This window comes from Podarcis cretensis, assembly GCF_951804945.1.
Source record: "Podarcis cretensis genome assembly, chromosome: 2".
NCBI classification, from domain to species: Eukaryota; Metazoa; Chordata; class Lepidosauria; order Squamata; family Lacertidae; genus Podarcis; species Podarcis cretensis.
Window position 1 is genome coordinate 50,993,827 of NC_137171.1, and position 14,242 is coordinate 51,008,068.

Genomic DNA, 14,242 nt, shown 5'->3' on the forward strand with positions numbered 1-14,242 from the left:
TCACTTTAAAAACATTACATATTTATTCATTCCAATTTCATTACAGTTCCATTATACTTAGCTTCACTTTTTCTCATAAGATAAATCAGTCTCTGTAATCAGCCTTTGATCCAAAAGAGATAATTCTGTCTTTCATTCTTGTTTGTAGTAGGATCCTTAGGGGGCTATGATCCACTTTGCCCAAGAATGGAATAACAGGAGATTAGATGTGTGATAACCTTGGTAAAATCATTAAATTCTAAAATTAACCTGCTCATTCTGATTTCTGACTGACTACAGGATGAGCTAAGACTTAGCAGAGACAGTGTTGAAAGCCTTTGCATTTTTGTCTATGGGAAAGCTCTGGCATTCTCCTGCAGCAATCCATCTGGCTGCAGTGCCAGCAGGAAGCAGGAGACTCCAGGGGAAGGATCTGGATCGCTCCTAAGGCTTTGTCAACCACCGTAACACCTTCCGCAACATCCCCTTCACGGAACTGAACCACATGCAACCCAGTAGCATCAGTAGCAGCTGGTGGAGTGGAGTGGCATTGCTTACCTGGCTTCCCAACATGGAGGTCACTGCTGGTAACCAAAGGGTTTAGGGGGAGTGGGGAGGCAGAAAAGAGGTTGGTGTGGATGAAGAATCAGGAGTGTCGGGATGGTTCTGCCACTGTGCTTGCACTGTGCTGACCACCCCACTGCCTCTTGGCTACCAGCAACAACCTCCACATTGGGCAGCCAGGTAAGCAACAGCCCCTCATCCCACTAAGCCACCTGCTACTGATGCAATCTGAGAAGGACTCAAGTGGCAAGGAATTAATGGACATTGGAAGAACCTTTATGCATCACCAGAGAAGCAGTAACGTGCCTTGCTGCAGAGCAGGGACGGGGAACCTGTGCCGCCCCCTCCCCACGATGTTGTTGGACTCCAACTCTAGTATCTGATTATTGGCCATCCTGCCTGGAGTTGGAGTCAGACAACACCTGGAGTGCCACAGACTGCCCACCCCTGTTGTAAAGGAGAAAATGGGTCCCCAGCTGCGTTACACCTTGAGGAAGCACAGGGATTTCCACCGAGGGGAGTCTTCTCCCATGAGCGAAGGACGACAGTGCGGTCTCCATACCTCCCAGTGGAGATGACCATTTGGAAAGCTCACGCTGGGGAAGGAGGTGAGCAAGACACCAAACGGTGACTTTCCCAGGCAAAAGCAAACATCCTGTGTGATCCTGACTAGGCACAAAGTATGGAGAACAGAGCATCTGTCATAACCACATCCTTCTGCTGCAGTCCAGCAGCCTCAGTCACCAGGCAGCCAGGAACAAGCACTTCACAACAACCTGACAAGAAGCAGATGGCAGCTCCAGGGGCTGCAGCTCCATCCGGCTCCTTGGCAGCCTCTCCTTCCCCTCAGCTCTAAGCACAGCCCTCAGAAATTATCCCCACCACCCCTCTCCTCCTCCTTCACCAGGCAGACACAGTACAGGGAGAGGTGTGTGCTGTGTGATAGAGAAAGGAAGGTTCTGTCGCTAACGCCAGCAGAGGGAGGGAGAGCAGGGTCCTAATCACCCTTCGAGAAGCAAGGCACTCATTTCCTCATGCTACGAATCATCTCAACATAACATGCAAGCAAAACACCTTTCATCAAGGGTCCTATGAGCTTTCTAGATGCCTGAATTTCACACCGGAATACACACTCCTGTATATGCTGATGCATTGACCTTCTCTGAAATTACCGGTGACCATTCAATATGTGCCACATCTGCATCTTTGCTTGGCTTCTGAAAAGGATCTGAGCATTTTTTCTTTCTTTTGTAGCTCTGATTCCATAGCTGGAGGAAAGGTAGGAGAGACTGGCTTACCAAGTCTTGAGATCGTCTGAAAAACTCACCAAAAACTCCCCGATCTGTAAAATCTGTGTTTCAGAAACCCTGCCAAACACAACATTATATCCAGACAGAGAATAGATTTGGGTTGGGAACCGAAAGTTATAGCCAAGTTTGGGAATGAGCCACAATGAGTCAAAGGGACAGGGAGAACGAAAGGACAAGACGTCATTGCCCAAATAGTTTCCAAAAATGATAAATCTCTGCAAACATAAAATGAAAAGCAAAAAAACCACAGTCATTTGTGGAAGGTGACATCTAGTGTTTCTTTTCATCTTCCAAACCTTTGAACCATGCCTCCACCCTAACCCATGCCAGCCATAAACCAAAGCTTGGTTAAGCATACTTTAGATAATTGATTAGAATGGGCTTAGGCATGCCTAGTTCTGTGTTGGACTGTAGCCAGTGTGTATCTACACTCAGCTGGCTCAGAGGCCAGTCCACCTCCCCAGGGAACTGTAGGAACTATAGTTCTGTCTGTGAGAAACCTAACGTAGCCAGGAACCGGTCATCAGCAAGCTACATTTCCTAGGATTGTTTATGGCAGGGTTGAGCAGTGTAACATATTGGACCAATAACATCATTACCATCATTACACTCACAATGATATCGTGACCTCACGCTCATTTTAAAAGAGAAGCAAAATTGGCTGAAACTAGATTTTGATGGACTGGCACCAGTCACAGTCTTGCTATGGACTAGCGTCCTGAGCTAGCTTGCCACCTGCGACTGTTCCTCAAGATTGGCTGTCCATTGTCCTTTGCAAGGCATCCAATCCTCAGACGTGTGACTGCTTCCCCCAGTAGCCAATCCTGTAAGAAATGCAGAAAAGAACAGGTATCAGCCAGTGATCCCAAGAGCTACATCAAAAGGGTCAAAGGCATATCCAACTCTGAATTCCCTTGTCTGGACGTGACCTACTGGAGATATCATGTACTAATTCCCCACCAGTCATGGGAGAAGCAAGTATTTTTCAGGTATCGTACAGCGAGGTACAACAATGGGAAGCCTCAACAATCCCACGCAGGAAATGACAATCTCACTTCTGTGATAAGTGCTTGACTCCCTCCATTCACAACACCTTTCACCTCTTCTTATAAGACCCCGCTACTTTCAACGTATAAAGGAGCTGAACATGATGAACCATGCAAAACCAACCCTATCTCTTAAGATTCATTTTTTAAATATTACTATTACATTCATATCCCATCTTTTCTGCACTTTCCCGTTTTATCCTCTCAACAACCCTCTGAGGTAGGCCAAGCTGAGGGAAGGTGACTGGCCCAAGGTCACCCAGCCAGCTTCCTGGCTGAGTGAGTTGAACCCTGATCCCCTACCTCCTCGTCCGACACTCTAACCGCTGCACCACATTAGCTACCCATGGTAGCTGGGGACAAACAGCTCCAACCCAAACCCACACTTGCCTCGTAAGTGGGAGAGCAGAACTAATTCATGCTCAGGGCAAGATGCTGCCATTCTCTCCCTACTGTGTGCTATAGTGTACGAAACTAGCCTTGGACCTTCTGCAGAAAACTGGTTAGAGGACACAAGCTTAGCTCAAGAGTCCATCTGGTTTAGCACTCCCTTTGCCTCCCACAAAGCTGAACCCGATGTCCCTGTGAAGCTTAGAGGCTGAACAATGTTTCTTGTTGTTTGCCCCAGTATCTGGTATAAAGTCATATATTGTCTCTGAACATGGAGGTAGCATTTAGCTGTGATGGCTGATAAACCTGCTTTCCAGCCATGATACAGTTATAAAAGCCTCTACTGCATCCAATAGGTGCAGAATCAGCCACCTCTTTAACATACAACGTAGTCAAGTCCACAGGATTTTTCATTTGCACGTGTCGATACTATTCATGCACATCTTCCATGTATACGAACAATTACATTTCACTGAATAATTAGCCTTGCTTTGCATCCTCTCCCCAGCCCCCATAACTCGTTTTTCTTATGCATGCGGTCAACTAATCTGTTCTGTATCGCGTATATTGCATTCACCTGAGAAAACTGCACCCTATTGCATATGCTTAAGGTGATTCAAGGTCAGGTACAGGGGTGTGGGTATGGTGGGGTGGCCATCCCAGGGGCTATGCAAAGAGGTATAACGTCGTCCAAACTAAAATGCAAGATTTGTTAATAATGCAGACCGAAATGCATTATGAGTTGTAATGTCTTTGGGCAGTGATGGCTGTTTTATCAGAAGAGCTTCTTCTAGTGCACACGGCCCCTTGGAGAAAAAACTGTCTTGTAACGAAAATGCTTTAATAGAAAAGAGGAATTGATCTATGCAATGTTACTCCTCTGAAGCGCTTGCTAAATGACGCCAACGCTAATAACACAAGAGGCAGGCACAGCCCCATCACTTTGAAACAAGTAGACATGGGCTAGAGATGTCAATTTCACTTCTCTGGGTTTCTTATTTTTCAAATCATAAATTAGTTCTTCACATATCTGCAGCAACTTGCATTTAAAAAAACCCTCACAATTTTTTTCCCAGCATGTTCATGGGAATTTCTCCTAATAAACACATTTCTGTATGCATTTTTAACTTATGTACACATTTCTGCAAGCACTTTCTTCCCATATAATGTATTTTTGTATGTCATTTCTCACTAATATATCCAATTTTGTGCACACTTTCCCCTAATATATGCATTTCAATAAGCATTGTTTGGTTGTAAAACAACACTGCAAAATTCGGAGGAGATTGAATTGCAAAAGCTGGCTGTGTTTTAGCTCTTGTATTACTTCAGTAAGTGCAAATTGAACAGATTCAGCTTTAAATGTGAACTGAACTGAATTTATTTCCCATCCCTAACATGAACCAATCAATACCTTTTAGATGTACCTGTTGTCCATCTTTGGCCGTTTACATGTTAAAATGCAGCCAGGTTGTTTTTTTCAACTTTGATCAAAGCTGGTTTTGGGGGGGAAATGCATCAAAAGGCCAAGTACAGGACTGCTTAGATAGAGAGATAGAGAGAGAGATAGATGATAGAGAGAGAGATAGATAGATAGATAGATAATAGATAGATGATAGATGATAGATAGATGATAGATGATAGATAGATAGATAGATAGATAGATAGATAGATAGATGATAGATTATAGATAGAATATGTATAATGATGCACAAACGGCCACCCTATGTGTGTGCCAGATTTGCCACTTCTAAAATTTCCCACAGCTGGAGTACAAAATTCCACTGAATTGGGTTCCTTGTAAATGGCACCCCATGCTATCTGAGGCCAAGCGATGGAGAGGGGTGAGGTGGGTGGAGTGTTGGAGAAGGACACCTTTTTTCCAGGCCTGGAAATCCAGAGTGGCTCCAGCATCTTGTTCCTACAACAGCCACTCAGATGCCTATGTGAAGCCCACGAGCAGGACACGAGCACCACAGCAAGAAACTCTAGGACTTGTGGTGTGAGCAATTAAGGGCCATGTACCTTCCTTAGTAAGAGACCCACTTGTGCAGTAACTACAACTCCCAGAGGTCTCTAGTTCCTGTTGGCATTTCCTATAACACTGAACTACAAGTGGCAGTGTATAGTTAAAGCTATGGTTTTCCCAGTAGTGATGTATGGAAGTGAGAGCTGGACTATAAAGAAGGCTGATCACCGAAGAATTGATGCTTTTGAATTATGGTGCTGGAGGAGACTCTTGAGAGTCCCATGGAATGCAAGAAGATCAAACCTCTCCATTCTGAAGGAAATCAGCCCTGAGTGCACACTGGAAGGACAGATCCTGAAGCCGAGGCTCGAATACTTTGGCCACCTCATGAGAAGAGAAGACTCCCTGGAAAAGACCCTGATGCTGGGAAAGATGAAGGGCACAAGGAGAAGGGGACGACAGAGGACGAGATGGCTGGACAGTGTTCTTAAAGCTATGAACATGAGTTTGACCAAGCTGTGGGAGGCAGTGGAAGACAGGAGTGCCTAGCGTGCTCTGGTCCATGGGGTCACGAAGAGTCGGACACGACTAAATGACTAAACAACAAGTGGCAGAGTTCCCTGTGCAGGGCAGGAGTGTCAGTCCGAGGGTCTCATTCCCTCACGGACAACCCTCTGGGGTCAGTGCGCCAGTGGTGGATGGCACCACAAGGAAAAGTGAGTTGAGAAGCAGATGCAGGACCTATATGGAGGGAGAAAGAGCCAACCAGGAGCAGCAGGAGACTTGCAGCAGAAAGAGCTACAAACATCATAATCGTGAGGGACCTTTGATTCTAGAGAAAGTGAGAGCCACTGCTGCTGTGGCGGTGGCTGCTGCTATTGTTTACTAAGGCCCCTAAAAGTATTCTTGGCAGAGAGGAAGGACAAGCACCATAACATTCAGGGACATCGAGCTCCCAGGAACAGAAGGAGCCATTGCTGCAAATAGGATTTAGAGAGCACAAAATGTATACAAGTTCAGAGAACAACTAGTCCCAAGGATTGGGAGCAGTATTGAAATGGTGTTTGTTGCTTATGTGTAATGAATACCTACAGCCTGGTGCCACATCTGGTTATAAATACAAATCAAGTGGCCGGAAATGTAAGGAGCAAAGGGAGCTAAAGAAGCTAAAGGACACCAATCAATCCTCCCATTTTGTTCAAAGTAGATGTTTATGTGAGAGATGGGAGGGAGGCAGTCTGTGACACAAGGTTGTGCCGGGCCCAGAGAAGTGATGCTTGGGCCCTGATCCTATCACATCCTGTCCTGCCTAACCCACAAACCCAGCCATGAACGTGACCCATGAGTCTCTCTGGAAAAACAAGAGCTCCACATTCTCTCGCTCTCTCCCAGGCCCAAGTCAAGTTCTCAGCTACTGCTTCTGCCCTTTGGGAGGCTGAAGCCGGGGATGGGTTGTCCAGGAACTCTCATGGAATGCCGACCAGCTGAGCAGCCTGCAGTGCATGTGGGGGAAGAGGGGGAGAATCCTCTGGGAAATAATCCCAACCCCTCGTGCTGGATGGGAAAATGAGTGAGATCCCTCTAGGCATGTCAGTGTGTCTAACCTTTCAGCTATCCCAGGATGCTATGAGAAGACTGAAGACAGTACAGAGTCTGGAATTGTTTCTGTGGCCCCCTCTTGCTTTTTCCCATTAGTGGTGCCTGCACAAAAGAGCCTTGGGTCTGGGTGAAAGCCTGCCTGCCTGGTGAGCTTGCAGAGTTGCTGCTGCAACAGCAGCCTGCCCAGTGAAGAGAGAGAGCTATTTTGAAAGGTACAGAAACAGGCCTATATTGGGAGCGAGCCAAACCACAATCCCTAGTTCAGATATAATGCTAAGCTAAGGAGCATGGTTTGTTTCTTCCCAGCTTTGGCAGGGTGGAATGAAGGAGATGCAATCTGCTCATATATGGTAACCTGTGGCTTACTGTGACATGCAAACATAGCTGTTGTGGTCTACAGCTGATGCCAAAGGCAGCTGGTGGTAACATAGGAAGAGGCTACTGGATCAGGCCAGTGTCTCATCTAGTCCTTCTTCCAGTGGTCATTCAGAGATCTTTGGGAAGCCCAAAAGCAGGACCAGAGGGCAGCAGCACTCTCCACTCCCACAGTTTCCAGCAACTGGTATTCAAAGGCTACTGTTTCCAACAGTGGAGGCAGAACAATAAAGACAATAAAGATATTATTATTATATTATTATTATTATTATTAAACATAACCATCAGAGTAGACTTCTCCATGAATTTGTATCACCCTCTTATATAGCCACCATGGCCATTTTTGCTCTGTTCTGATGGGAAATCCAAGCCTGGTTTCTATGTAGCAGAGAGCCTGACAATTAAGGTTTTTTTTATCTCATTTGCCTCTGCAACAACTGCCACGTTACATGGGATAATTGGTCACCCTTTCTATCAGCACATAGAAAATTTAGGCTCCAAAGATGAGTCTTTAGGCACATAGCCAATACCTTTCCTTTACTTAGTAGAACTTAAGCATTGCAGAAAAGAATATAAACAAGGTTAACAATATTATAAAATGGAAGTTAAGATTACAAATCTAAAATATTGGTTATTAAAGAAGAGCTTTAAAAAACCCACCCCTAATTAAACCATAATTACCAGGATCAACAAGCAAAAGTTGATACATACTTCCCAAAAGTCAGAGTGAGAGATGCTTCAAGGAAGGGAATTTATACCCAATTTTCCTTTTGAATAAGATATTTTTTCCCCTAAACTTTCTCAATTGTCAAAGAAAAACAAGACTACATTCCACAAAGTATCCAACTACATAAAAGGAAATGACAGATCAAATACTGAAATACATCCATTGCGACTTCTGCAATAATTTTGAGTAAACATAGACTACTACCATCAAAGCAAAATAGTTTTAGCAACATCTAATAAAACTACATCAAATACAAACAACTGCTATTTTTTAAAAAGTGTATCTGGATAGAAGTTACCCAGACACATTATCTGACTTATACAATAATGTGTCTGGTCCATATCTGAGCATACTAAAAGTATCAATGTTAAAAATGGCACTCACTGTGAACACAACTTGTTTAACTAATCTTTAAAGATGAATTAAAGGTTCAGGTAAAGGGACCCCTGACCATTAAGTCCAGTCGCGGACGACTCTGGTGTTGCGGCGCTCATCTCATTTACTGGCTGAGGGAGCCGGTGTTTGTCCGCAGACAGCTTCTGGGTCATGTGGCCAGCAAGGCTAAGCCACTTTTGGTGAACCAGAGCAGCACACGGAAACACTGTTTACCTTCCCGCCGGAGCGGTACCTATTTATCTACTTGCACTTTGACGTGCTTTCAAACTGCTAGGTTGGCAGGAGCAGGGACTGAGCAATGGGAGCTCAGCCCGTTGCAGGGATTCGAACCACCAACCTTCTGATTGGCAAGCCCTAGGCTCTGTGGTTTAGACCACAGTGCCACCCATGTTCCTTTATAAAGATGAATTAAATTATGCCAATTTAAGGCTTTCTTTTTATAACAGGAGACATAGAGATATCAGTTCAAGGTGAGGAATGAAGACTAGTAATATACCAGTCTAAAATGCAAGTCTGGCTTGTCGCAAAAACAGAAAGATGCTCTTTATTCCCATTGTAACAAATTTAATTGTGCTGCATCAGGGTAAAGAAAATCAGCTATAAGGCCTGTACCAATGTCTCTGGAAGCAGCAAAAATGGGTGCAGAAGAGGGAATATTTGCCACACCATCTGAATTGGCAGCTTTCATTGCCTCTTGTGGAAGTGAATTCCATTGCCTGGAGATTGTACATTGTTTCGTGCTCAACTACACTCAATGAGCATCCTTCAGACCTCTGCTCTTTGGGGCTTGGGGCTGGCTTCACACATTACATTTTTGTACTTGGGCACAGACCCACGAGCAAAAAATAATGAGGCGTGTATCCCGCCAAGTATGAGAGGCATGTGAATGGATAATTATTATTAAGTGAAAGACTCAGTAGCAAGAACCAGGAAAGTAATGGGACCCCACACTCAAATCTTTTAAAGGGGCCACTTTCTGGATTTCACACAGAGGCTTGATGGGGTCCACGTGTCTTCTGTACTCTCATGACGACACCCAAGTACAAAACGTACCATGTGAAGCCACCCTACAAAGTGTGGGGTGGGGGTTTGGGGAGTAGAGGGAAATAGAAGGGCAGAGAGCACTGTTTATCAGTGCTCCTTTACCCTAAGGCTTTGGTTTTCAAATCAAACACTGATGAGAAAACAAAGCGAGATCCCAATCTAGTCCCATAGTCACAGGCTGATTAACCCTGAGTTCAAGCCCAGGCCCCCACTTTGCCTATAAATAGCTCTGCCTTTTCCTTTCCCATCCTCCCGGCAGGGGCTGCGAAATGCCTGCCCTTTTATGGTCAAAATGGAAGATTCCTAGAGCTGAGCAGTCCAGATCTCCCATGTTGGGGCTCAGCCAAGGGGCTCAGGGGGATGCAGCGCTGGGTCTCACAAGCTGCTGCTGCTGCTTCTCCTCCCTTGGCCGGGATAAATCATAATGCCAAGAACAAAGCACAGGTTTTCAGGGCCTTAGAGAAGAGGGTTGGTGGAATTCAGGCGTTTTGGAAGTTGTGGTTAGGAAACGTTTGGTGCTGTCTTCCTCTGCTCTCTCATGTTCCCTCTCCCCTTCAGGGACCAGACATTTTGTTCTGGCTCCGTGCTTGAAAGCTGGATTCTCCCAGTAAAGGATCAAAGGTACCTCATCCTCTGCGGTTTTTGAACTATATGGCCAAATCAGGGCCAAATAAAGTGAATTTGTACATGATGTTCATGGAATACATGAACATGTGTAAATATATCAAGGATACAACAAGGCGCACGATGAATGATTCAGGTTTGTGATTGTGCAGTTATCTTCATGGTTATTTAAAATGCATATAGTTCTTATGTGTGGGTTTTTTTTTTCCAATGCTCTTTAAGAAATTTTCATTTATATAGCAATGATACAAAAAAGGTATCCCATAACGAACAAAAGGGACATTTGCAAGTGTGATTTTTTTTCCCCATTAAAGAAGAGTCTTAATGCATTTGGTAATCTTTGCACACATGGCATTCAAACATGTATTGTATATGTGCTTTAAGACAAAAACCCTGAGAGAAATCCACATCCCAATTTTCAATTTGCAGCTGTGGATTTAAACTACAAAATGCAAATTCTAATCATTAAACTTTCATGTCTCTATTTTCCATTTTAGAGGATGGCGTTCATTGTTTAGCATGGATATAAAGGGTGAGGAAGAGATGAAATCTTGGTGACAGCCGTTAAGCGTTAACCCACCCCCCTGTAATGGAGTGTTGGAATTCAACTATAAGCTTTCTAATTTTAATTTGTTAAATACATCACCATATACAGAAGTCCAATACTAAAGCAGTACAGTGGTACCTCGGGTTACATACGCTTCAGGTTACAGACTCCGCTAACCCAGAAATAGTGCTTCAGGTTAAGAACTTTGCTTCAGGATAAGAACAGAAATCGTACACTGGTGGCGCGGCAGCAGCAGGAGGCCCCATTAGCTAAAGTGGTGCTTCAGGTTAAGAACAGTTTCAGGTTAAGTACGAACCTCCGGAACGAATTAAGTACTTAACCCGAGGTACCACTGTATCAGTTTCTGTGATGGCTACATAGATACCCGCCAGCTCCTAAGAGCCGCAGCAGTTATGGCCCCTAGTGGCTTTCTTCTTTTTGTTTGTTTTTGAAGGGACTTGCCTCCTCAGTGTTCAGAGGGTGTTTGGCTCTGCTCCCTGGCTCATTGTAACATCACACACATAACATCAGGAAATCGCATCATACGCCCTCAAACAACTTGAGAAGATGGTGCCTCTGCTTACACACACACATATATAAACTGGTATGCAGATGTGGCATAAACCAAGTGGCTTTCATGACTGTGCATATTTCTACACATTTCTGAAAACTGTGAGTGCAAGAGGAATAATAGCATGAGTCAGGATTGTTGCTTGGTACTGGGATGGCAGGCGCTCCAAGTGTCTATTTTCCAGGGATGTTGTCCCGGTTTCTGATTTGATCCTGGAATGTCCCACTTTTCCTTAGGATGTCCCTATTTTCATTGGAGAAATATTGCAGGTTATAGTAGGACCTCCCTATTTTGGACAGTATGGAGTTATCTGACCCTGAACCATCTGAAAGCTCAGATGGCTTCCCTGTATAGGGAAGTTTTTTAAAAAAATGTTTAATGTTTTATTATGTTTTAATATATGTTGGAAGCTGCCCAGAGTGACTAGGGAAACCCAGTCAAATGGGTGGCGTATAATTATAAAGGTAAAGGTAAAGGTACCCCTGCCCGTACGGGCCAGTCTTGACAGACTCTGGGGTTGTGCGCCCATCTCACTTAAGAGGCCAGGGGCCAGCGCTGTCCGGAGACACTTCCGGGTCACGTGGCCAGCGTGACATCGCTGCTCTGGCGAGCCAGAGCCGCACACGGAAACGCCGTTTACCTTCCCGCTGGTAAGCGGTCCCTATTTATCTACTTGCACCCGGAGGTGCTTTCGAACTGCTAGGTTGGCAGGCGCTGGGACCGAGCAGCGGGAGCGCACCCCGCCGCAGGGATTCGAACCGCCGACCTTTCGATCGGCAAGCCCTAGGCGCTGAGGCTTTAACCCACAGCGCCACCTGCATCCCCTGGCGTATAATTATAATTATTATTAAATAGGATGTCCCTATTTTCATCGGAGAAATGTTGGAAGGTATGGGATGGTATCAACTTTGGGCAAGGCCTGCACAGAACACGAAAGTTCTTTGCCCAGAGGGATGGCAATCTACATCAGTTTATTTCAGGAGATGCAGTTACTTGGTGCTCTCCAGTGAATGGCTCAGCATGCTTATGGGCGCATGCCTCCCCTTCAGACTTCTGGCATCCACTAGATAACACAGAGTGAGCCCACTGAAACACATCTGGGCCATAAAGTGTGATGTGGCCTTGAGCTGCCAGGAGGCTTGGGCCCAGACGCTGTCCATTTCATTCCAGAACAACATTGCACAAACCTCGAGAATGCTTATGCTTGGAACAGAGTCAGTGCTGAGTCACAGCTGCTCTTCTTCCTCTTGCTTTCAGAAGCAGATTAAAGGATGCTTCCAGGCAGGGGTTTAATATTACAAACAGGCTGTTCATATATCTTTAAAAAAACACCACACAGGGAAATTGGCAACAGCTTCAAAAAAAAAACCCTAGAAAATTGTATTGGGGAAATGTTTGCATTTCTTTTAAAAATGTGTTGTATCGATGTACACCATTATGATGTTTTATGATATGGTGGTATGTAAATGCTTTTGTAAAAATAAATAAATCTTGATTAAATGAGGATAACATATGGGCCAACATATTTATGTGGACACCGAGGAAAAACGTGCATGCATGAGGACCATTGATCCCACAATAAAACACCCACCTGGAAGCACTCAAAAGGAAAATGGGCACGTGGTGGCGAAAGAGCAATTGGAAAGAGCTTATAGACAATGGCTCTTTTGTGTTGGGTCATGTACCCTCATTTATGAGCTCATTGTCCACACCTATTGTTCTTCACAGGGCTAGAGGAAATGCAAGGGGTCTGGTTCAAGGTAGTACATTTCAGCTGTGTCAGGGCAACTGGGCTACTCAAGAAGGTAGCAAAGAGCCACTGGTAAAAAGGACAAAAAACGACATAGCACAATGTTGGTCTCATTCATGTGGGAGGGCAGCTCTTTTCTCATAAGGTGAAATTGAAAATTACATGCAAATTTGTGTAAGGAAACCCTGATGACCACTTTTGTTAGAAAAGTTGGGAGCAGGTGTTTTGGAGTGCAGAAGTCAAAGGGAGAGAAGGTGCTTTCCCCTTTCCCTATTGCAGCTCCTACCCCACAAGCTGCTTAGTCCCACATAGAATTCAAAGCTCATGTTTGCGAGCCACCGGGAAGCCATGGGAATGAAGAATGGGCTGGATGGTGGTGCTGGTTGCAGCATCAGGAAAGCAGCTGTGGGGAAATGGTCAAGTACCTCCCATGTCCTGCTGTGTTTATGTTGCAAATCAACCCCTCCTGGACAACCCCACAAGGAGCTGCAGTTGGGTTTAAGTACACACCTTTGTTGGTAACGTAGTTTCAGCCCTTAGAAAATCCTGTTTGTGCTTCTCTGAAACTGCCCTTAGTTATATTCTGCAATGCAAATGGGGGCAGCACAGGAGAGGATCAGCTGCTGGTTCTGGAAAAGCCAAGGTCCCCCACCCCCACGAGCAATGAAGTTTGTTCCCGAGAGCAATATAGATTTCCAGCAGATAGCACAGCTCAGAACAAAATGTGCTCTCCGTGACACAGACAGCTCCTTCCTGCATCATCTTCCCAGGCCTTTGTCTCATCTCAACCTTTTCCATATTCTAGAGTCTCCCCATCCCACATAAATTTTCTTCCCTCCTTCTCAGTCTTTCCCACCTAGCTTTACACCACATCTTTCAGCTTCCCAGTTTGCTGCTCGTTCTCCCTTTCCATACTTTCAGAAATACCCCAATGCTCTTAATCTTTTCTTAACTGTTTCAGCCCACTTCAGTCAGCAGAAGATGCTGGTAAAAAGGCTGTTTTCTAGGAATTGCTGCTTTAAGACAAAATAATAATAATAATGAGCCAGTTTTGAACGTATTGCAGGGATGGGGAACCTGGTGCCCTCTACTTCTTGTTGGACTCCAACTACTATCAGCCCCAGCCAGCATGGCCAATGGTCAGGGATGATGGGAGCCAGAGTACTAGCTATTTTACTTTGGCACCTGAGACACCCCTTACTAACAGCAACAATGCAAAAATGTTCAATAATGAGCAATGTCCTGTCCTTTAATAAGCTGCCTGAGGTGGCCACCTCACTCTGCCTAATGGTAGGGCTGGCCTTGTGTTCCACACAGGGCACCCAGTGTTTGCTGGGATGTAATTGCCATG

The 14,242-nt window shown here is 45.0% G+C and overlaps 1 long non-coding RNA gene across 3 annotated transcripts in view; it reads right to left on the minus strand.

The window, feature by feature from the left end:
- The window catches only part of LOC307209626, a 25,380-nt gene continuing 11,138 nt past the window's right edge, over positions 1 to 14,242 (minus strand). For all 3 annotated transcript variants that reach the window (XR_013835649.1, XR_013835650.1, XR_013835651.1), the window contains one exon: positions 1 to 2,677. This is a non-coding gene — a long non-coding RNA (uncharacterized lncRNA). The remainder of the gene's footprint in view (positions 2,678 to 14,242) is intronic.